General features: G+C 34.7%; 1 pseudogene; it reads right to left on the reverse strand.

Moving 5' to 3' along the window:
• Positions 1–24,502, reverse strand: part of LOC147821578 (actin-related protein T1-like) — a 43,024-nt pseudogene that overhangs the window by 17,730 nt on the left and 792 nt on the right.

A 24,502-nucleotide genomic window follows, 5' to 3' on the forward strand; every position in this document is an offset into this window, starting at 1 on the left:
CATAAATGAGAACCGAAATAATCAAATCAAGACTAAAGGCTTAAAATATATAAGTGAAACAGAATTAGTTCTTTGAAAAGTTCTGCAAATCATTAGCTGGACTAATCAATAAGAGAAATGACCCAAATAAATAAAATCATAAATGACAAAGGAGACATTACAACTGATACCACAAAAATAAAAAGAAAGCATCAATAAGGAATGTTATGCAAAAATGAATGTTAACAATATGGGAAACTTACCAAAATGGACAAGCTTCTGGACACATATGATCTAGAAAACTTGAAACTTGCAGACATGCAAAACCTGAATAATATAATAACAATTAATGAGATTGGGTCAGAAATTAAAAGATTCCCAACAAAGAAAAGCCCAGGATCTGATGGTTTTATTGATGAGTCTTGCAATATTATAAAAGAAGAAGCAATGCCCTTTCTCTTCAAACAAATCAAGATAATTGAAGTGCCAATAACCTCTAAAACTAATTCTATGACATCAATATTAACTTGTAACCCAAACCAAACTAAAAAACAACAAAAAATAAATCTATTCATTAATATCACTGACAAATATAGAAGCAAAAGTGTTCAAAAAATCAAATTATAATGAACATCAAAAAATAATTCACTATAATCAAATTGGTTTCATTCCAGATATGTGAGGAATGGTCAACACATATAAATCAATAAACAGAATATATTCACATCAGTGGAATGAAGGATAAAATTATATGATCACTTCAATGATGCTGAATATTATTTGATAAAATACACTACAAAAGTCTTAAGAAATCAGAATATAGAGCAATCATACCTCAATATATAATAAAGACTATATATGAGAAACCCAGAGGCAACATCATACTGAATGAGGAAAAGTTGAAACCATTTTCTTTAAGATCAAGATGAAGACAAGGTTGTGTACTCTCACCCTCTTATTTGTTGTAGTTCCAGGTATTTTAAATATGCTAAAAAGTAAGAGAAAAGAACAAAATGAAAAAATTGGAAGAGAGACAACCAAATCACACTTACCTTCTTGTGATATGATTTTCCATACAGAAAACCCTAAGGCCTCCACTAAAGCACTATTAAAATTGGCAAGCAAATTCAGTAGTCAGAAAAAGAAATCATGAAGCAATCTCATTTATAATAGCTACAAAAATACTAAAATACCTAGGAATAAAGCTAACTAAGAAAATTAAAAATCTCTAAATGAAACTAACAAATACTAATGAAAGAAACTGAAGAAAATGCTAAAAGATGAAGACGTCCCATATCAGGAATTGAAAGAATTAATATTATTAAAATGTCCATACTACTCAAAGCAACCCAAAGATTATGTGTAATTTCCATCAAAATACCAATGACATTCTTCACATAGTGGGAAAAAAACAAACCTAACGTTCACATAGAACCAAAAAATTCCATAAATAGTCAATGCACAAAGCAAGATGCTTCATAATGCCTGATTTGGAGGCATACTATTGAGCTAAAGTAAACAAAAGAACATGGCTTTAACATAAAAACAGCCAAACAGAGCATGGAAACAGATTAACATACCTATGAATAAACCAAAGAATCTACAGCTAATTTATTCTTTACATAGGTGTGTAAGATATATTAGAGAAAAGACAGCCTATTCAACAAATAATGATGGGTAAAAGTGGATATTCATATGGGAAAGACAGAAACTTAACAACTATTGTTCACCCTGTATGAAAATCAACTCAAAACAATAAGAGCTAAGTATAAGATCTGAAACTGAACCTTCATCAAAAAAAGAAAAAAGTATAGAGAAAACACAAGATATTGGCACTTTCAATGATTTTCTGTATAGGACTCCAAAAGTATAGGAAACAAAACCAAAAATTTACAAAGGGGATTACATCAAACTGGGACACTAATCTTCAGCAACAGAAATCATGAATAAAGTGAAGAGACAAACTATAGAGTTGGAAGAAATATCCCCAAACTGTTTTTCTGATAGAGTTGCTAATATTCTGAAGATATAAAGAAATGAAATATTTAACAACGAAAAATAACTAATCCAATTAAAAGGGCAAATGTGATGAGTAGATACTTTGAAATAGAACAAATACAAATAATTAATATATGTAAAAATGGTCATATTTTAAACAGTCAAATAAATGAAACTTAAAACTACAATGAGATATTACCTAATTCTAGTTAGAATGGCTACCTACAACAAAAAACACAAATGATAAATTTTTAGATGAATTATCAAGAAAAATAACTCCTAGACACTGTTTTGTGGAAGAAAATTTAATAAAGACAGTATGGAGAACAGTATGGACATTCCTCAAAAACTAAAAACAGATCTGTTATATGATCTAGCTATTCCAATTTTGGGTATACATACAGAAGAAATGAATGTCAGTATAGCAAAGCGATCCCTGCAAGCACCATTAAACACAGCACCATTCACAATTACCAGAGTATAAAAATAGCATACAAATTTTGATAAAACATAAGGTGTATGTTTAAATATTTAAAAAATTATAGGAAGAGTTACATTGACATTTATCCTCATCAAAATACCGCCTCATTTCAAATAAAGTTATCCCATCATCCTTTCCACTTTCTGAAGCAGTTCTGGGAGTCCTCTTTTGGCAGTTGCACTGTCATGGCTGTCTGTATGTCCTGAATCAATTCAAAAAATTTACCATTCATGGTCATCTTGACTTTGGTGTAAAGCCACAAGTCATACAGTGCCAGATCCAGTGAATAAGGTGAATGAGGATACATCATCATGTTTATAAGAGCCTGCCTTTCCGTTAGGTACCACAGGACAGCAGCTTTCGCTATATTTTTGAAAATCAGACTCAAGAAAAAAAAAAAGAAAAAAAGCATTTCCAGAACTGCTTCAGAAAATTTCAAGAATAATGGCATAATTGTGTTCAAAGAGAGCATGAATATTTTCAGGGGTATTAATAGCAGTGCCTTTAATGTAGTAATTTTTAAAATTTACAAATTAAGTCTACATTTTGATTACACCTCATAGATTCTCCTTTGCAGATGAATGGACAAAGAAAATGTGGTATATATACACAGTGGAGTATTGCTCAGCCACAAAGAAATATTAAGTCCTACAATTTATACAAAAATGAGAGAAACTTGAAGACATTGTTATGTGAATTAGGCCAAAGAGAAAAACAGTTACCACATGTTTTCTTTCATACATGGAAACTAAAAGAAGTAGACCTGAAAAGTAGAATTGTGACTATTTGAAATTGTAAAGATTTTTGGGGAGGGTGGAAAAAGGGAAGTTGTTGTTAAACATTGTGTGAGGAAATACCACACTGAACTCCATTAAACTGCAAAATTAATACTTGTGAATACAAACATTAAATATATATACGCTACTTTATTGCATCTACTCAACTGCTTTGTAATATTTACTCAATTTTATTCTCACTGCCGGTTTTGGGGCTTAAAATGGGCCTCCTTAATTTATTAAAATATATCTTAAGTAATATTATTTGACTTAAATTCAAGGAAACAATTTTAGAACCTATTATTCTACTATTTACTATTTAAAATATTTTCAATAATTGTATATATATATATATATGAGTTCTATAATACCCTCAATATCACTATTGATTTTACATCACAACTCTATTATATTTAAATATCATTTTATAGTTACCCTTATAAATAACATTTCCAAGGCTTTGCTTTAATTTTTGTAGGTGCAACTTAATGTCTGGTTCATTTTCTTTTTTTTTTTTTTTCTTAAGTTCTTTTATTGGTACATTTTAGGTACACAATATGTTTACATCTATCATTGGGTGTTTGTACCTGTACATGATGTATCTTGATTTTTAATTTTCCCCGTTACCTGTGCGCCCTTCACCCCATCCACCCATCCTTATTTACATAGACATCATTTCCATTTTTTTTCTTTTCTAATAATTTTTCCTTTCCCTTCTTTCCTTTCCCTTTCCCCTCCCTTCACCCCTACCTCTTTGGACCTTTTTTCCTATTTCAAATTATCAATTATTCATTTTAATCATTTTAACCCCTATTTACATTTTCAGTTTCTCACACTAGAGAAACTATTCTGTATTTACACGTGCATGTCCTATTTATTTCACTTCAGAGTATGGCCTCAATATGCATCCATTTAACTATAAATGACTCTAGTTTCTCATCTTCATGGCTGAGTAGTACTTCATTTTATAAAAAAACCCCACATCTTCTTTATCCAGTTTCCAGGTGATGGGCACTGGGGCTGCTTCTAAGGTTTAGCTATTACACACTGTGCCGCTATAAACATGCGTGCACTATATCTCTGTGGTATGATTATTTTAATTCTTTTGGGAGGATACCCAGAAGGGGAATAGCTGAGTCAAATGGGACCAATAGTCCTAGTTCTTTGAGGTATCTCCATACTGATTTCCGCAGTGGTTGCACCAGTGTGCACTCCCACCAGCAATGGCGAAGTGTTCCTTTCTCCCCACACCCCGAACAGCATTAGTTATTGGATGATTTATTTATAACAGCCATTCTTTGTGGGATGAGTTGGAACCTCAGTGTTGTTTTCATCTGCATCTCTCGAATGACCAGTGATGTTGAACGTTTTTTCATATATTTCTTTGAGAAATGTCTGTTCATTTCAGATGTCCATTTTTGAATTGAGTCCTTGAATTTAGGGGGTCTGATTTTTTTTAGTTCTTTATCTATTCTAGATAGTAGACCTTTGTCTGAGGTACAGCTGCTAAATATTTTCCCCACATTGTAGGTTGTCTGTTAGCTCTATTGGTGGTTTCTTTTGCAGTGCAGAAGCTCTTTAATAAGATGAGATGCCAGTTGTTGATTCTTTGTGCTAATTGCTGTGCTACTGAGGTATTGTTCATAAAGTATTTTCCTATGCCAGTGTCTTCAAGAGTTCTACCTAACTTATCTTCCAGCAAGTTTAGTGTTTCTGTTTTAATATTTAGATCTTTAATCCATTTCGATCTTAATTTAGTGCATGGTGATAGAAATGGGTCTAGTTTTAATCTTTGGCAGGTTGAAATCCAGTTTTTCAAACACCAATTATTAAATAGGCTAACTTTCCTCCAATGATGGTAGTTGGCTCCTTTTTCAAAGATGAGGTGGCTGAATATGTCTGGAGTTGATTCTGCATCTTCTAGTCTATTCCACTGATCCTCAGGTCTGTTCTTTTGCCAGTACCATGCTGTTTTTATGAAAGTAGCTTTGTAGTATAGTTTCACAGATACCCCTAGCCATGTCTCTGTTGCTTAGAATTGCTTTTGTTATTCTAGGTCTCTTCTGGTTCCAAATGAATTTTGGATTATTTTCTCTAGTTCTGTGAAGTATATTGTTGGAATTGCAATTGGCATTGCATTGAATCTATATAGCAGTTTTGGAAGTATGGCCATTTTCACTATATTGGTTCTTCCTACCCTGGAAAAAGGGATGTCTTTCCATTTTCTTATATCCTCCTCAATCTCCTTTTTCAGAGTGCTGTAGTTTTCAGTGTAGAGGCCTTTTCTTCCTTTGTTAGATTGATTCCTAGATATTTCATTTTTTTGGATGCCATTGTGAAAGGAATTGTTTCCCTAATTTCTCTCTTAGTGAGTCTGCTATTTGTGTATAAGAAGGCTATTTTTTTTTTTAGTGTAGACCTTATATCCAGCTACTCTACTGAATCTCTCAACTAAGTCTAGAAGTATTTTGGTAGAGTTTTTTGGATCTTCTATGTAAAGTATAATATCATCAGCAAATAATGACAGTTTCACTTCTTCCTTTCCTATCTTTATTCCTTTTATTTCTTTGTCTTTTTGAATTGCTATGGCTAATGTTTCCAGAACTATATTGAACTGAAGTGGTAACAGTGGGCATCCTTGTCTTGTTCCTGATTTTACCATGAAAATTTACAGTTTTTGACCATTTAGTATGATGTTGGCTGATGGTTTTTCATAGCCTTAATCAGGTTGAGATAAAGACCTTCTATTCCAATTTTCTGTAGGGATTTTATCATGAATGGATTTTGGATTTTCTTGAATGCATTTTCTGCATCTATTGAGATGATCATGTGGTTTTTGTCCTTGACTCTGTTAATATAGTGTATTACATTTATTGATTTACAAATATAGAACCATCCTTGCATCTCTGGGATAAATCCGACTTGGTCAGGGTGTATGATCTTCTTGATGAACCTCTGTGTTCTGTTTGCCAGTATCTTGTTGAGGATTTTTGCATCTATGTTCATTAGGGAGATTGGCCTGTAGTTCCCTTTTGGGGTTGGGTCTTTCCCTGGTTTTGGAATCAAAGTAACATTTGCTTCCAGGAATGAATCTGGAAGCTTTGCTTCCTTTTCAATTTCCTTGATGAGTTTAAAGAGTAATGGCAATAGTCCTTCTTTTAATATCTTGTAGGTTTCAGTATTGAAGCCATCAGGACCTGGGTTTTTCTTTGTTGGTAAATTTTTTATTACAATTTCAATTTCACTCATTGTAATTGGGGTGTTTAGAATTTCCATATCTTCTTCATTTAACTTTGGCAATTTGTATGCATCTAGGAATCTGTCCATTTCTTCTGTGTTTTCCATTTTATTAGAGTCCAGGTTCTCGAAGTACGTATTAATGATACTCTGGATTTCTGTTGGATCTGTTGTGACTTTACCTTTTTCATTCTTGATTGCATGGATTTACGCCTTTTCTTTCTTTTTTTTGATAAGGTTGGCTAAAGGTTTATCAATTTTATTTATTCTTTTGATGAACCAACTCTTCAATTCATTGATTTTTTTTGTATCATTCTCTTAGTCTCCATTGCATTGATTTCTGTTCTGATCTTTAAAATTTCTTCTCTTGTAAGAGCTTTGGATTTGTTATGTTCTTCTTTTTCTAGGAGCTTGAGGTTCTGCATTAGGTTATTTATGTGAGTTCTTTCTTTTTTCCTAATATGGGCATTCACTGCTATGAATTTTCCACGTAGTACTGCTTTCATTGTGTCTCATAGATTCCTGTATTTTGTACTGGCAGTATTATTTACTTGTAGGAACTGTTTAATTTCTTCTTTAATTTCCTATGTGACCCATTGGTTGTTCAGGAGGGTGTTATTCATTTTCCATGTGTTTGTGTGTGTTTTGTGGTTTATTAGGTTATTGATCTACAATTTTATTGCACTATAGTCTGCTAATATACAGGGGGTAACTTCAATTCTTTTACATTTACCTAGACATGTCTTATGAGCTAGCATGTGGTCTATTTTGGAGAATGACCTGCGTGCAGCTGAAAAGAATGTGTATTCTGATTTTATGGGGTGGAATACTCTGTAAACATCTATTAAGTCCATTTGTTCAATAACTTGGCTCAGTTTTAGAATTTCCTTGTTAATTTTTTGTCTAGACTATCTGTCTATTTGTGATAGTGGGGTATTGAGGTCCCCTCTACAATTATGCTAGTGCTTATTTGATTTTACATGTCCATTAATGTTTGTTTTGTATAGTAGGGGCCATTCGTATTTGGTGCATATATATTCATGTTTGTCATCTCATTCTCTTGGATTGTTCCCTTCACAAGGATGTAATGACCATCTTTGTGTCTCTTAATTAGTTTTGGTTTGAAATTTACGTTGTCTGCCAATAAGAGAGCTACACCTGCTTTTTTCTGGCTTCCTGTCGTGTGAAGAAATGTTTTCCATCCTTTTACTTTCAGTCTATGAATTTCCTTTTGAGTTAGGTGTGTTTCTTGTATACAACATATTGCTGGATTTTGCTTTTTAATCCATTCTATCAGTGTATTTCATTTGATTGATGAATTGAGGCCATTAACATTGATAGTTATAATTGATAGATATTGACTCATCCTTGTCATGAAGTTTTACTTTTGTTGACTCTTTTATTTCTTTTCCCCCCTTTCCCTTTAGTTTCTTACCTTGCTTGGTGACTTCCCTCTGTTGGCCCTCATGGAGTTGTGACCTTCATTGTTTTTTTCTAGGATATTGTTTAGAATTGCTTGTAGTGCTAGTTTGATGTTCATGAAATTTTGCAGTTGTTCTTTGTTGTGGAAGTATCTAATTTCCCCATTGATTTTGAAAGATAATTTTGCAGGATACAACAGTCTATGTTGGAAGTTATTTTCTTTTAGGGCTTGAAATACTTCACTCCAGGCTCTCCTTGAGTTGAAGGTTTGTGTTGAAATGTCTGCTGTGATTCTGATGGGCTTTCCTTTGTAGGTGATTTGTTTCTTTTCTCTAACTGCCTGTAGGATTTTGTTCTTCTGTTGGGTTTCTGGGATCTTGACTATTATAGGCCTAGGAATAGTTTTGTTTTGATCATGGCTATTTGGTGTTCTATATGCCTCACTTATATGTATGTCCAATTCTCTATCTCTGTCTGTGAAGTTTTCCACTATTACTTCTGTGAACAGTTTTTTTATGTCAATTGTACTTTCTCCTGTTTTTTCGTGGACTCCTATCAGTCTTATGTTATTCTTCTTTACATCATCTAGCAGCTGTTGAATTGATTTCTCATGGCCCCTTACTATTTTTAAGAAATCTCTGTTTTCATGATCCTTCACCGCAATCCTGTCTTCTGTATCTGATATTCTATCTTCAGATTCCCTTAATCTGCTGTGGATACTTTCAATGGAGTTTTTAATCTCCTGAATGTCTGCTTGAATCTGTTTCATGGATTCCATTTCTTTCTTATGTTGGGTGACCATGGTTTCCATTTCTTTCTTATGCTGGGTATTCATGGCTTCCAGCATGTTTCTGAGCTCATCTATTTTTTTTTATCAGTTTCTGTTCTAGAGACTCTAATCATGTCTTTCACTCTGCTTACCATCTCTGTAGCTATCTGGGAGATTATTTCTGCTTTGAATTTTTCTAGAGCCTCATTCATCTGTTTTGTTACTTCCTGTGCTTTCAGTTCAGGGTGTCAAGGTGGTTGATTGTCGGACTTATCCACCTTGTTTCCCTTGGGGTTTACCCTTGGTGGGGTGGAAGTCTGAGTTTGTGCCTTCCTTAAATGTCTTCTCATTTTTGTTTTTGGTACTGTCCTTGGCTTAACTCCTGGGTTAATCCTTCAAAATTGCTTATTGTAAGTATCTTTGCTGCTTGTAATTAGAACCATTATGGAATGATTGTTTCTCAGATGTGTCTTCCAGATATAGCTAGTCTTTAAGTTTTGAGTCTCTAATGACTCTGAGATTATCTCATTTTCATTATACCAGGAAGGACCACTGACTAGATCAATAAGAACACCTTAGCCCAAGTGATACAATCAGCAACCCCATAGCATCAAGTACATCTTAGAAAATGACATTTTATGGTAGTTATTAATCTATCACCTTTAACTGTGTGAATTAAATCAAAATTGCGGACCAACCCAATATATGTTTAGAGTGAATAAAAGCTTCAATATACCAACTTCACCCTTCAGGTTGGGGAGCTAGAAGGAGTTGGGGAGGGAGGGATAGATAGGTAGAATGATAGGGGAAGGTTAGCAGTGAGGCCAGAGGACACAGGTGAGAGAAGGAAAAAGAGAATAATAGAAAAATAAGGAAGAAATCTGAATGAGGGCCAGAACAGGAACAAAAAGGGAGATGAACAATGTGAGACAGCAACAGAGTGAGTGTAATAGAGAGAGAAAGGAAAGAGAAAAGAAGAAAAAGAAGGAGAGAAAAACAAAAAAATTTCAAAGAGTAAGAAAAAAAATTAAAGTAAGAGGAGAAAAGAAACACAAATCAATAATAGTAATATTGGAAATAAAAAATAAAAGTGAAAATGAAGGGCCTCCTTCAGAGTATGTCTCGGCTGTCACAATAGACGATGTGGTTGGCAGTGTGCAGATATAAGTCAATGAGTCTCAGCAAGCCAGTTGCAGATCCATGAGATTCAGGTAGATAACTGGCTGCCAGTCCCAAGTTGTGTTCCCTGTCCTCCTGTAGGGTTGAATGCTGCAGGGTTGTACTGCAGGTTCTAACTGCTCTTCCCCTGAGGATAGTCCCGGTTCGATGGGAGGAGATGATCCCTCCAACTTACCCAGTACGGTGGTCTGGTGGTCTGGTATCCCCTGTGTCTTTGTAGTGTGGAACCAGGTGGCAGTAGAGCCAAGAGGCCAGAGAAACAGGGTGGGGGGATCCTGCAGGCAACTGCACAGCTTAGAGGATCACTGCCGGGGACAGGCTGGATGGGGCGGGTTCCCTTCAACCAGGGACCCTCTGTGGCATCCGTGGAGGAGCCAGGCTGGCGTGGGCTGGATGGGGCAGGCGCCCTGCGACCGTGGACCCCTCTGGATCATTTTCTTTTAAACTGAACTCTTCCTTTTAGGATTACTTTTTCATTTGAGTCAGCTATGAATGAATTATTTCAGCTTTGATTTAATATATCTATTTTATTTAATTTTGTTACTTGTCTATTTTTCCTTAATTTTGAAGGAAATTTTTGCTAGATATTGAACTCTGAGTTGACATTTCCTCCTTCAAGATTTTGAAGATTTTATTTTACCTTACTGTGGTCTTCAGACATTTCTCAGACAAAGTGAATGCAGAAAATAAACATATGAAAAAAAGTTTCAACATCACTGATCTTTCAAGATATGCAAATGACAACAACACTGAGATTACACCTCACCCCAGAAAGAATGCCTGCTATCAAGAAATCATCCAATAACAAACGCTGGTGGCATTCTGGGGAGAAAGGAACCCTCCTCCACAGTTGGTGGGAGTGCAGGCTGGTGCAACTGTTGTGGAAGTCAATATGGAGATACCTCAAAGAACTAGGATTAGAAGTCCCATTTGACCCAGCTATTCCTCTGCTGGGGATCTTCCTAAAAGAATTAAAAGAATCATACCCCAGTGATATATTCGCACCTATGTTTATATAAAACAGCACAGTTTTTAATAGCTAAAACTTGGAAACAGCCCAATTGGCCAACAACTGGAGACTGGATAAGGAAAAAAGAATGGGTTTTCATTGTTTCGTATGAGAAGTTAACAGTGTTTTCATTAGTACTTCCCTGAAACCACTTTCACTGTTTTCTTGACTATATTTTACATCTTCTATTCATCTTTGGTTTTGTGCCATTTGATACTATTTTCCCTAGGTATGCTCTTCTCTATAGTGTTGCTTTTTTGGATTTCTAGAGTTTTAGATTTGTATTTTATGTTTCTTTAATTTGAGGAAAAAACTCTTATAGACTCAAATACATAAAAGCTCCTAATGCTGTTCTCTTTCCCTTGTGGGAATCCAATTAGACATGTGTTAATTCATTTGAAAACATTCACTCTGACATTCATGGCTTTTCTACCTGTGCTTCACTTTTAATGTTGAATAATATCAAGTAATTGAGCTCAAGAATCTCCATTTCTAGTGTTTTTCTGATATTAAAACTATTCAATGAATGTCTTACTTCAAATATTTTCATTTTTAATTGTATAAATTTAATGGATCCTTTAAAAGGTTTTGGTTTCTTTAAATTGTCTAAATTCTTTTCACTTTCTTTTATGAAGTTTGAATACGTGTACAATAACTCGTGGGTATATTTTAGATTTCTTCTATTATCTCTTGGGTTTTGATCATATTATTTTTTCCTGTTGGAATATAGGGTTTTTTTCAAACTGGATGTTGCTTATAAATATTGTAGAAATAATTTGGGGCGCTAGATGATGTTGTTTAATTATCCAAAAAGAAATTGCATTTGTTGTGCTGGGCAAATAGTTATGATAAGAACAAAAATCAATTAGACTCAGAATATGAGATGAATTTTAAAAGGATTTTGTACCATGAAAGTCTTATTATTCCTTTTTCTATTAATATATTCTTTATCTTTTCACTTTCATTAGCTCCCCATTTCCCTGGTTCTTTAAAATCTTTGCATCCCTACAGCAACTTAGATGTATGTTATGCAATTCCTCAATATCTCTTTTTTGTGTGTGTATACCGGGGGTGGAACTCAGGACTCTGTGCTTGGCAGGCAGGCAATGCACCACTGTGCTACGTTCCTGACCCTAAATATCCCTATTATCCAAATTCCTGGCTAATATCTAAGATTTTTTTTTGTAGATCATGGTGACAAAATAGTTTTGGGCTTTGTTGGTGATTTGATGACTTCTTATCAATGGACATGTTCATATTTATTTCTTGTATATCTATACATGCAAATATAGATAAATATACAAATAAACATATAAATATTAAACTATATCTAAATCTTCTGAGTTCTGTAGGAGAGTTCTTTAAATTTTCTACTTTAAAACTATTTTAAGGCTGAACCTCCTACATTTCATTGTTGTTGCTTTCTTTAGTTGTGTTCTGTCTGGAGAAATTATTTCAAGTTGTTGGTGTGATTTGGGAAGATATGCCAGGTATGTTCTAAACTACCTGGAATTTTGTTTTATACAGAATATAAAAAACATTATATGAATCTATGACTTTTTCCATATTGTTTCACCTTTATTTCTCTCTGACTTTCAACAGTGGTACCTTTATTGTTTTTTATACAGAGAGTCTCAATGCTGCATAATATATTGACAGATTGCTTCCTGTATTGTTGGCAAATTTGTACTTATTACTTGTTATTTTCAAGTATCCTATTACAATTAGCACCTAGAGAAGCTTTTGTCACTAAGATGTGCAAAACAGTAAAAGTAAAACTTTTGAAAGTAAGGAAAATAATTCATTTTCAGTACTCTGATTTGATACTGCATTAGCCTTTACCATGGTTTCATGCTACCAAAAATTCCATTTTCATTTATGGTTTCCAAACGTTAACAGAAAAATTATAGCTATGAGCCATATATAGAGAGATTAAAGTATATGGTGAATATTTAAAAAATATTTATTATAGTAAATGAAACATTGTTTGAATCCTCCTGAATGTACTGCAACCTCAATTGAACCACTTAGTCCATCATATTTACCACTTTCTTACCATATTTACCATGTGTCTTTTACTGTAATAAATTGTTTCAATTTAATATTCAATGTATTTCTTGCTCATACCTTGTATATAACCTGAGTTTGTATCTAAAAATTAAATATTCAATGTATTTTTAAAATAGCTTTTTCTCTGCACTACCATCTTTAGCAGATTAATGGTGAAAAGTTAGATAATTCATAGTTTGTTTATTTCTCTATTTATTTATTTATTTTGTTCATTTGTTTTGCTGCCCTGGTAGCAAAATCTAATGGATTTCCTTTATTCTCAAGATTATGTTCCTCTGTCAGTAAATCTGCATACTTCTTGATTTAAGAACTAATTTCAATGCTTAAAATATCTGTTTATGAATCTATTTGTGAAAACAATGATTATTTCCAAATTTTCATGTATTTGAATATAAAGAAAATTTAACTGAACATAATTGAAACTTTGGAAAGTACTTTTTCCACAGTAATTTTTGGAAAAATATTATAAATGTGAATGGTTGATTTAATTTAAATTTAATTTTTTGTATTTAGACTTTCTCAAAGCAATATGTGCAACATATAAACCACATTGTTCTTCTTAAATGTTATTGGCACCTAATGTTGTAATAAAATTTTTGATATCTATAATAATAATTACTATGGAATTCTAAAATAATTTTAATAGCATAGATTATTTAAATTTTTTATCTGATTTTTAATTTTTTTGATATATTTAAGATGTACAACATGAATTTTGATGTATATCTACATAGTGAAATGATTACTACAAACAAAATTTTTCCCCCTTAGGAAAGAAAAATTTATTAAAATTATAGGAGACCTAGGCCAGCAATATTTAACTTAGAATATTTAAAATAACCTTCCACAGTAGATATGTATGTAGGATGGTGTTTCAAAGATGAATACAGCAGCTTAATCTGATATTTGTAGTATACCTGACACCAATTTTCCCCTTAAATGTTATTTACAAGGCTAAATTTGGAAGTATAATTTAAATAATTTTTTTAGCTTAAATTCTTTTATTGGTAGATTGTAGGTACACATTATATTTATATTTATCATTGGGTGCTTGTACCTGTACATGATGTATCTTGGTTCTTATATTTTCCCCATTACCTGTGCACCCTTCACGCCTCCACCTTTCCCTATTTACATACTTCGTTTCCACTTTTTTTTTCTTTTCTCATAATTTTTCCTTTTCATTCTTTCCTTTCCCTATCTCCTCCCATCACCCGTACCCCTTTGGACATTTTTCTATTTCAAAGTATCAATTGTTAGTTATTAAATCTTTTAATCCTTATTGCACTGTCAGTTTCTCATATTAAAGAAACTATTCAGTATTTACACGTGTGTCTTATTTATTTCACTTAAGAGTATGGCCTCAATATGCATACATCTAGCTATAAATGACTCTAGTTTCTCATTCTTTATGGTAGAGTAGTACTCAATTTTATAAAAAAATCCCATGTCTTCTTTGTCCAGTTTCCAGTTGATGGGCACTTGGGCTGTTTCCAAGCTTTAGCTATTACAAACTGTGCTGCAATAAATATGGGTACACATATATCTCTGTGGAATGATTCTTTTAATTCTTTTGGGAAAATACCCAGCAGGGGAAGAGCAGGGTCAAATGGGACCTCCAGCCCTAGTTCTTTGAGGTATCTCCACACTGATTTCCATAGGGGTTGTACCAGTCTGCACTCCCATTAACAATGGAGAAGGGTTCCTTTCTCTCCACACCCCCACCAGCATTTGTTATTGGTTGATTTCATGATAGCAGCCACTCTTTCTGTGGTGAAGTGGAATCTCAGTGTTGTTTTCATCTGCATCTCTCAAATGACCAGTGATGTTGAACATTTTTTCATATGTTTATTTGCTGCTTTTACTTCTTTGACTGAGAAATGTCTGTTCATTTGACTGAGAAATGTCTGTTCATTTCAGATGCCCATTATTGAATTGGATCTTTGAATTTGGGGGTCTGATATTTTTAAGTTCTTCATATATTCTAGATAGTAGCCCTTTGTCTGAGTTATACCTCCTAAAATTTTTCCCAACATTGTAGGTTGTCTGTTAGCTCTGCTGGTGGTTTCTCTTGCAGTGCAGAAGCTTTTCAATAAGATGAAATCCCAGTTGTTGATTCTTTGTGCTATCTCCCGTGTTACTGAGGTTTTGTTGAAAAAGTCTTTTCCTATGCCAATATCTTCAAGAGTTCTACCTAACTTATCTTCCAGCAAGTTTAGTGCTTCTGTCGTAATGTTTAGATCTTTAATCCACTTTGATCTTAGTTTTGCATGGTGATAGATATGGGCCTATTTTTAATCTCTGACAGGTTGAAATCCAGTTTTTCCAACACCATTTATTAAATAGGCTATCTTTCCTCCAATGAGGGTGGTTGGCTCCTTTGTCAAAGATGAGGTGGTTGTGTATGCCTGAAGATGTTTCTGCATCTTCTAATCTATTCCACTGATCCTCAGGTCTGTTTCTTTGCCAGTACCATGCTGTTTTTATCACAGTAGCTTTGCAGTATAGCTTCAAGTTGGGGATTGTGATATCCTCAATGATGTCTCTGTTGCCTAGAATTACTTTTGCTATTCTAGGTCACTTCTGGTTCCAAATGAATTTGTGGATTATTTTCTCTAGCTCTGTGAAGTATATTGTTGGAATTTCAATTGGCATTGCATTAAATCTATATAACAGCTTTGGAAGTATAGCAATTTTCACTATATTGATTTTTCCTACCCAGGAACAAGGAATGTCTTTCCATTTTCTTATACCCTCCTTGATCTCCTTTTTCAGGGTGCTGTAGTTTTCAGCATAGAGGTCTTTTGCTTCCTTTTTAGTTTGATTCCTAGATATTTCACTTTTTTGGATGCTATTATAAAAGGAATTGTTTTCCTAATTTCTCTCTCAATGAGTCTCCTACTTGTGTATAAGAAGGCTATTGTTTTTTGAATGCTGACCTTATATCCAGCTACTCTACGGAATCTGTCAACTAAGTCTCAAAGTCTTTGGGTAGAGTTTTTTGGGTCTTCTATGTAAAGTATCATATCATCAGCAAAAATGACAGTTTATCTTCTTCCTTTCCTATCTTTATTCCTTTTATTTCTTTCTGTTTTCTAATTGCTGTGGCTAATGTTTACAGAACTATATTAACAGGAGTGGTGATAGTAGGCATCCTTGTCTTCTTCTGATTTTAGCATGAAAGTTTTCAGTTTTTGACCATTTAGAATGATGTTGGCTCTTGGTTTTTCATAGAGAGGCTTAATCAGGTTAAGATAAAGACCTTCTATTCCAATTTTCTGTAGCGATTTTCTCATGAATGGGTGTTGGATTTTGTCAGATGCCTTTTCTGCATCTATTGAGATGATCATATGGTTTTTGTCCTTGACTCTGTTAATATAGTGTATTACATTTATTGATTTATGGATGTTGAGCCATCCTTGCATCCCTGGGATAAATCCGACTTGGTCAGGGTGTATGATCTTCTTGATGACCCTCTGTATTCTGTTTGCCAGTATCTCGTTGAGGATTTTTGCATCTATGTTCATTAGGGAGATTGGCCTGTAGTTCCCTTTTGGGGTTGGGTCTTTCCCTGGTTTTGGAATCACAGTCACACTTGCTTCCAGGAATGAGTTTGGAAGCCTAGCTTCCCTCTCAATTTCCTTGATGAGTTTAAAGAGTGATGGCATTAGTTCTTCTTTAAATGTCTTGCAGAATTCAGCAATGAAGCCATCAGGACCTGGGATTTTCTTTGTTGGTAAATTTTTTATTACACTTTCAATTTCACTCATTGTAATTGGGGTGTTTAGAATTTCTATATCTTCTTTATTTAACTTTGTCAATTCATATGTATCTAGGAATCTGTCCATTTCTTCTGTGTTTTCCATTTTATTAGAGTAAAGGTTCTTGAAGTAGGTATTGATGATCCTCTAGATTTCTGCTGCTTCCGTTGTGACTTCCCCTTTTTTGTTCTTAATTGCATGGATTTGAGTCTTTTCTTTCCTTTCTTTGATAAGGTTGGCTAAAGATTTATCAATTTTATTTATTCTTTCAAAAAACCAACTCTTTGATTCATTCATTTTTTTGTATCATTCTCTTAGTGTCCATTACATTGATTTCTGCTCTGATCTTTATAATTTCCTCTCTAGTACGAGCTTTGGGTTTGTTATTCTCTTCTTTTTCTAGGAGTTTGAGGTTCTGCATTAGGTTATTTATCTGAGTTCTCTCTGTTTTCCTATATGGGCATTCACTGCTATGAATTTCCCACATAGAACTGCTCTCATTGTGTCCCATAGATTCATATATGTTGTACTGGCATTATCATTTACTTGTAGAAACTGTCTAATTTCTTCTTTAATTTCCTCTGTGACCCATTGGCTGTTCAGGAGGGTGTTATTCAATTTCCAGGTTTTTGTGTGAGTTTTGCAGTTTCTCATGTTATTGATCTCCAATTTTATTGCACTATGGTCTGATAATACACAGGGGGTAATTTCAATTCTTTTACATTGACTTAGACATGTCTTGTGGGCTAGCATGTGGTCTATTTTGGAGAATGACCCGTGTGCACCTGAAAAGTATGTGTATTCTGATTTTGTGCGGTGGAACACTCTGTAAGTATCTCTTAAGTCCATTTGTTCAATACCTTGGTTCAGTTCTAGAATTTCATTGTTAACTTTCTGTCTAGATGATCTGTATATTTGTGATAGTGGTGTATTGAGGTCCCCCACTACAATTGTATAAGTGCTTATTTTGTTTTTCATGTCCATTAATATTTGTTGGGGACATTTGTATTTGGTTCATATATATTTAAGATTGTCATCTCTTCCTCTTGGATTGTTCCCTTCACAAGGATGTAATGACCATCTTTGTCTCTCTTAATGAGTTTTGGTTTGAAATCTACTTTGTCTGCAAATAAGATTGGTATTGCTGCTTTTTTCTGGGTTCCTGTTGTCTGGAGAGCCTTTTTCCATCCTTTTACTTTCAGTCTATGAATTTCTTTTTGAGTTAGGTGTGTTTCTTGTATACAGCATATTGCTGGATTTTGCTTCATAATCCATTCTGTCAGTCTACTTCTTTTGATTGGTGAATTGAGGCCATTAACATGGATAGTTATAATTGATAAATATTGACTCATCCTTGTCATGATTCTTTAGTGTTGTTTGCTCTTATTTCTCTTCCCCCCTTTCCCTTTAGTTTCTTACCTTGTCTGGTGGCTTCCCGCTTTTGGGCCTCATGGAGTTATGACCTTCATTGCCTTTTTCTAGGATATTGCTTAGAATTGTTTGGAGTGCTGGTTTGGTTTTTATGAAATTTCTCAAGTGTTCTTTGTCATGGAAGTATCTAATTTCCCCATCACTTTTGAAAGATAATTTTGCAGGATACAACATTCTAGGTTGGAAGTTATTTTCTTTTAGGGCTTGAAATACTTTACTCCAGGCTCTCCTTGATTTGAGAGTTTGTGTTGAGAAGTCTGCCTTGATTCTGATGGGCTTTCCTTTATAGGTGATTTGTTTCTTTTCTCTAAATGCCTGTAGGATTTTGTTTTTCTGTTGGGTTTCTGGGATCTTGACTCTTATATGCCTAGGTGTAGATTTTTTTGATCATGGCTGGGTGGAGTTCTATATGCCTCACTTATCTGTATGTCCAATTCTCCTCCTCTGTCTGAGAAGTTTTCCCCTATTACTTCTGTGAACAGTTTTTTTTTATGTCAATTGTACTTTCTCCTGTTTTTTCGTGGACTCCTATCAGTCTTATGTTATTCTTCTTTACATCATCTAGCAGCTGTTGAATTGATTTCTCATGGTTCCTTACTATTTTTAAGAAATCTCTATTTTAATGGTCCTTCAACACAATCCTGTCTTCTATATCTGATATTCTATCTTCAGATTCTCTTAATCTGCTCTGCATGCTTTCAATGGAGTTTTTAATCTCCTCAATATCTGTTTGAATCTGTTTCATGGATTCCATTTCTTTACGTTGGGCGATCATGGTTTCCATTTCTTTCTTATGCTGGGCATTCCTGGCTTCCAGCATGTTTCTGAGCTCATCTATTTTTTTTTTATCAGTTTCTGTTCTAGAGCCTCTAATCATGTCTTTCACTCTGCTCACCATCTATGTAGTTATCTGGGAGATTATTCCTGCTTTGAATTTTTCTAGAGCCTTATTCATCTGTTTTGCTACTTCCTGTGCTATCAGTTCAGGGTGTCCAGGTGGTTGATTATCAGACTTGTGCACCTCATTTCCCGCAGAAATTGCCTTTTGTGGGGTGGAAATCTGGGTTCGTGACTTGCTTAAATGCCTTCTCATTTTTGGTTTTGGTACTATCCCTGGTTTAGTTCCTCGGTTGATATTATGAAGTTGTTTATTGTAAGTATCTTTGTTGATGTATTTAAAACCCTTATGGAATAATTGCTTCTCAGAGGTGTCTACCAGATATAGCTGGTCTTTAGATATTGAGTCTCTAATGACTCTGAGGCTATCTTATTTTCACTATACCAGGAAGGAAAACTGTTTAGATCAATCACAACACCTTAGCACAAGTCATACAATCAGCAGCACCATAGCATCAAATACCTCTTAAAGAATGACAATTTGTGGTAGTTATTAATCTATCACCTTTAAAAAATAAAGGGCCTCCTTCAAGGTGTGTCTCTGCTATCACAATAGACAACATGGGCAGCAGTGTGCAGTTATAAGTCAATGAGTCTCTGTAATCCAGTAGCAGACCTGTGAGATTCAGGCAGATTTCTGGCTGCAAATCCCAAATTGAGCTCCCTGTCCTCCTGCAGGGTTGCACTCTGCAAGTTTCTACTGCAGGTTTTATCTGCTTTTCCCCTGAAGAATGTCCAGTTTCCGATGGGAGCCGATGATCCCTCCAGCTTACCAATCACCGTGGTCTGGTGTGCCTTTATTGCAGAGATTCCCTTCACTTTTCCAGTGGGCTTGTTTTCATCGGGATCCTGAGACAGGCGCTCTCTCTGTTGTTCACTTCTGGTGCTCTGGACAATGGCTTTTGTTTCCCTGTGCCTCTGCAGTGTGTAAGGAAGTAGCTGCACAGCCAAAAGGCCAGAGGCTGGGGTGGGGGGTGTTGTTGGAGGCGCTTTGCATGGCCAAGCCTTCAGCTGGTAGGCCTGCCCCGGGGCAGGGGGGAGGTCCTCCTCACACTGTCCTGGTGGCGAGCTGGTGGAGCAAGCCGGAGGAAGCAGGTCCAGGTCAGCCTCCAGCCTCTCGGCCCACTCCTCCCAGCCTGGCTCTGTTCAGCTGAGCCTTCAGCTGATCGGCCGGCCTGGGGGGCACAAACAAAATATTGACATTTAAAGTACATCAGTAGTCACTTTAAATGTCAATATTCTCATGCTTGATTGGAGGAAACGTTTCACTATGTAGATATTCATCAAAATTCATGTTGTACATCTTAAACATATCAAAAAATTAATCTCCCTCTGTTTTCTGCCACCATGATTTGTGCAGCTTTCTTCTGTCCAGGCCCTTCTACCATGCCAATCTGTTTCCAAGCCAGCCAACCATGGTCTGTAACCCTGAGCCAAATCAAACATCTCCTCTTTAAGTTGTGAGTGTCAGACATTTGTTCCAGTGATGAGCAAGTAGCTAAGACAAATGTTGGTACCAGAGAAGCGGTGTTGTTGCTGTGACTCTTACTTGACCAGAGGGTTTAGAAGACACTGGAATTGGTTCACAGAATGCATTTGGAAAGTTTTGGAGTTGCTAGTTCAAGAAGACCTAGAATGTTTCAAGCTGAGCTTAATGGGAGACTGATCAGTGCTCAGAAGAAAAGAATGCTTATAGAAATGCAGAGTGTAAAGACAGGCTCAGGAGGTTTCACTTGTAATTAACACTCTATTGGCAGAATGGAGAAGGAGACAAGACAGAATCTCATGGATTCTGTAATTGAAGAAATTATTAAAATGAGAATCTAGCCACCAAGACACTCAGAGTTTGTAGCAGAGAACTACTACATATCAGAAACTAGAGAGCTGTATAGAAAAATTGGAAATCTGCAGATAGAGGTGCCTCCTTGAGTATTCTGTCAATTAATTATAAATACATGCAAATTATATGAAAGGCTGGTGAGGAAAAATATACAGTGACGAGAGGTAAATGTGCACTGTATTAACACAGGATGGGAAACATTTCTAGTTCTCACCAATGATACTGGAAAAACTTATAATTAACAAGTCACTGGGTAAAGTACACAGAGGTGTCATACCTCATTAGTAGGGGATAATTGCCACTAAACTGAGAAAATGTGTGGTCATCCTAACAAATCTTAATAAAAAGACATAAGAGAAACAACCATTTTATAAGTAATTTCATTCCACACTAAAACAATAAAGGGTGTTTATGAAAATACAAAAGTATTCAGCCTTCAGCAATGCAAACCTCACATTATTTTCACCTAATCTAAAATTGCCAGGTATACAAAGATGCAAAAAACTATGATTCATCATTAGGACAAAAACCACTTGATACAAAATGACACAAAATGATGCAAATGTTAAAATTAGAAGAAAGCAGGTTAGAAAAGATATTGTAAATATATTCTGTTGGTTAAACTAGTTAAGTAGATCAAAGAACACATAAATCTCAAAAGGTTCGAATGAAAACTTGTAGATATGAAGAGTGCAATGTATATATTGGCTTGGTGGTAGATTAAATATCGTAGGAAAAATAAGTGTTCATTAAAACATTAATAAAATATTCCCCAAATAAACACAGCATAAAGGGAATAAAAACAATAAAAAGAGCATTAATGAGCTGTGGGAAAAAAACTTATTGCAGCCTAGTAAGTGTGTAATGGGTATACTCAAATAAAAGGAGATAGAGACCATAAAAGATATCTGGAGAAATTAGAGCTGAAAACTTTTACATTTGAAGAAAACTATTAAATTACATAAATAATGAGTTCAATGAAACCAAAGCACTACAAATGAGAAAATAGTCATCATCAAAGTAAACTGTGCTAGTTTCCCAGTGCTATTATAATAGTATACCACAATCTTAGTCCTTAGAAAAGCAACAAACAAAACAAAAACTTTTTAAAATAGTTCTGGCCAAATGTCTGAAATCAAGGTGATGCTTCCTAGCTTTTGGTTGGTCCCTGAAATGCTTGGCATTCATTGACTTATACCTACAATATTCCAGTCCCTGTATCCATCATCATATTGTTTTCTTCTAGTCACGTCAGGCCTCATATTTAGTGCCCACCCTAATCTCATACAAACATGTTTTAATTTATTACATCTTCACAAAACTTATTTTTAGATAAAATTACATTCTAAGTTTCTCCTTTTCTAAGTTAGCATGACAATTGGTGGGACATTTTTCAACCCACTCTGCTCATTATACATAATAAAGACACAGACTTACAAACTATCACAACAAACACACATTTTAAGTACAGAAAAAAAAGGTGACCACACTTTCTTGTTTCTTTGTATTTTTTTTTTTTTTTTGGTACCGGGGGATCAAACTCAGGACCTTTGGCTTGCAGGGCAGGTAGTGGCACCACTGAGCTAAATCCCCAGCCCCACACTTTCTTGAAACTATGTGACAAAAGTGTGGGACAACATGCTTAAAATACTGAGAGAAAAAAGGAATTCATGAACTAGAATTTTATATTCAATGAAGAAGCCTTTTAAGAATACATATGCATTGAAAACTTTTTCAAAAATACAAAATCTAAAATATTACTCATCAATTAATACATTAAAATATTAGAGGAAATTCTGCAGGCTGTATGACAATGATTTCAAACGAAAATTCAAATTTACACAAAAGGACACAGTGCACTGGAAATGCTAACAATGTGGCAAATGCCTCACTTTGGCTTGATACATTTCTTTCAAAGATAGTTGACTGGAAATATAAAACAATAGCACTATGGTGTGAGTTTTATAACATAAGTAAAAGAATATATTTGATAATAAGTGCAAATATCAGTAGGAGAAGAATGAAATTGTACTATTGCACAGTTATTATACTGTAAGTGAAATAGTATACTATCACTTATGTGTAGATTTTGATAAAGTAAGGATAAATAATGGCATTCTAAAGTAATCATTAAGTTAAAAATATATCATTATTAAGACAACAAAGAAGTTAAAATGGAACACCGAAGCATGTTTTGTTAATCCAAAAGAAGTTAAAACATGGGCTGGGGATTTAGCTCAGTGGTTCTGGTGACTGCCTCACAAGTGCAAGGTCCCAAGTTCGATCCCCGGTACAAAAAAAAAAAAAAAATTAGAAGTCAAAACATAAAGACCAATGTGATAACCCACACATGAGTTATAGATCATCAGTATTATTACATTGACATGAAAATTACTGAATAACCCAATTATAGCACATTTGACAAGTTGGATTAAAGTAAGGCTTATTTACAGGTAGCCTTATATTAGTCAATTTCAATATAAAAAAGTAAGGTAAAAGTCAGAAAACATATACAACTCATCTCTAATTAGCATAAAGCTGCAGTAGCTGTGATAATTTGAGACAATGTTGGGATCAGAGCAAGGAAGATTGTCAGAGACCAACACATAATTTAAAAATTTTGAAATACTAATTCATCAAGGTGCATATACATGCTAAATGGATTTTCGCACAATAACATAACTTCAAAGTATATGAAACAGAAGCTGAAATAGACAAATTCAGTCTTAATGATTTAAATATCAATCAACAGGAAAAGTGAAATTTAATGTTCATACAGAAATTTGAAAGTAACCTATGAACTTCAATTGACATCTGTAGAACATTCCACTGAATAAGAGTAAAATAAATATTGTTTACAAGCATACACCATTGTGATATTGTGATCGAATATATTTTGTTTTTGTCCCAGTTTTATGAAATGCAGCTAGACTCCTTGGAGTCGCCAGAGTGATGTGCTTTTTGCATTCTATTGAGGTGGCAGATAACTACTAGCCCCTCAGCAGCTTCAGAATGGGAACTGGTTACAAAAAAAAAAAAGAAGAAAAACCAAGGTATGAAAAGGTGGTAATTTTCAGCCCTACCCTTGACTTTTAAGCAGAGAAAGGGCCAAAAGGTTGAGTTGATCACCCATGGGCAGTGATACATTAAATCATGCCTCAGTGATGGATCCGTATTTAAGTATTAGGTTATGCTATAGCAACAAGCATATTAGAAATATTGGAGGAATAACATAACAAAGGTTATGTAGCAGATTCTCATAGAGAGAGCCTGGACACTGAGGCTTTTTCCAGAAAGTAGCTTTTATTTGTGCCACCACGGGACTCGGTGGGTTAATACTGAAAGACTGAGCCCTAAACATGGCAGGATTTTGCATTTTATACAATTTCTGTGTCTTTGTCTCCCATAAATGGTAACACATTTACATACTACAGACTAACTGGGTACAATCTATGTTACAGAGCAGCATGAGTATTATATGAGTTTCTTGATCTAATTGAGCCATGTTGTCTTTCTTGATTATGAGAAACCCCCCCACACACACACACACACACTGTATTCCTTCAGAAAGGGCCTGGATACACTCCGCCGGGGAAGAATCCTGCCATATTTCCCCCTTTGATACTCAGACCCCCTTAATTTTGGGTCAAAGA

This window comes from Heterocephalus glaber, unplaced genomic scaffold (genome assembly GCF_053883595.1).
Source record: "Heterocephalus glaber isolate CG9 unplaced genomic scaffold, H.glaber_assembly_v1.0 deba00001729, whole genome shotgun sequence".
Classification (NCBI taxonomy): Eukaryota; Metazoa; Chordata; class Mammalia; order Rodentia; family Bathyergidae; genus Heterocephalus; species Heterocephalus glaber.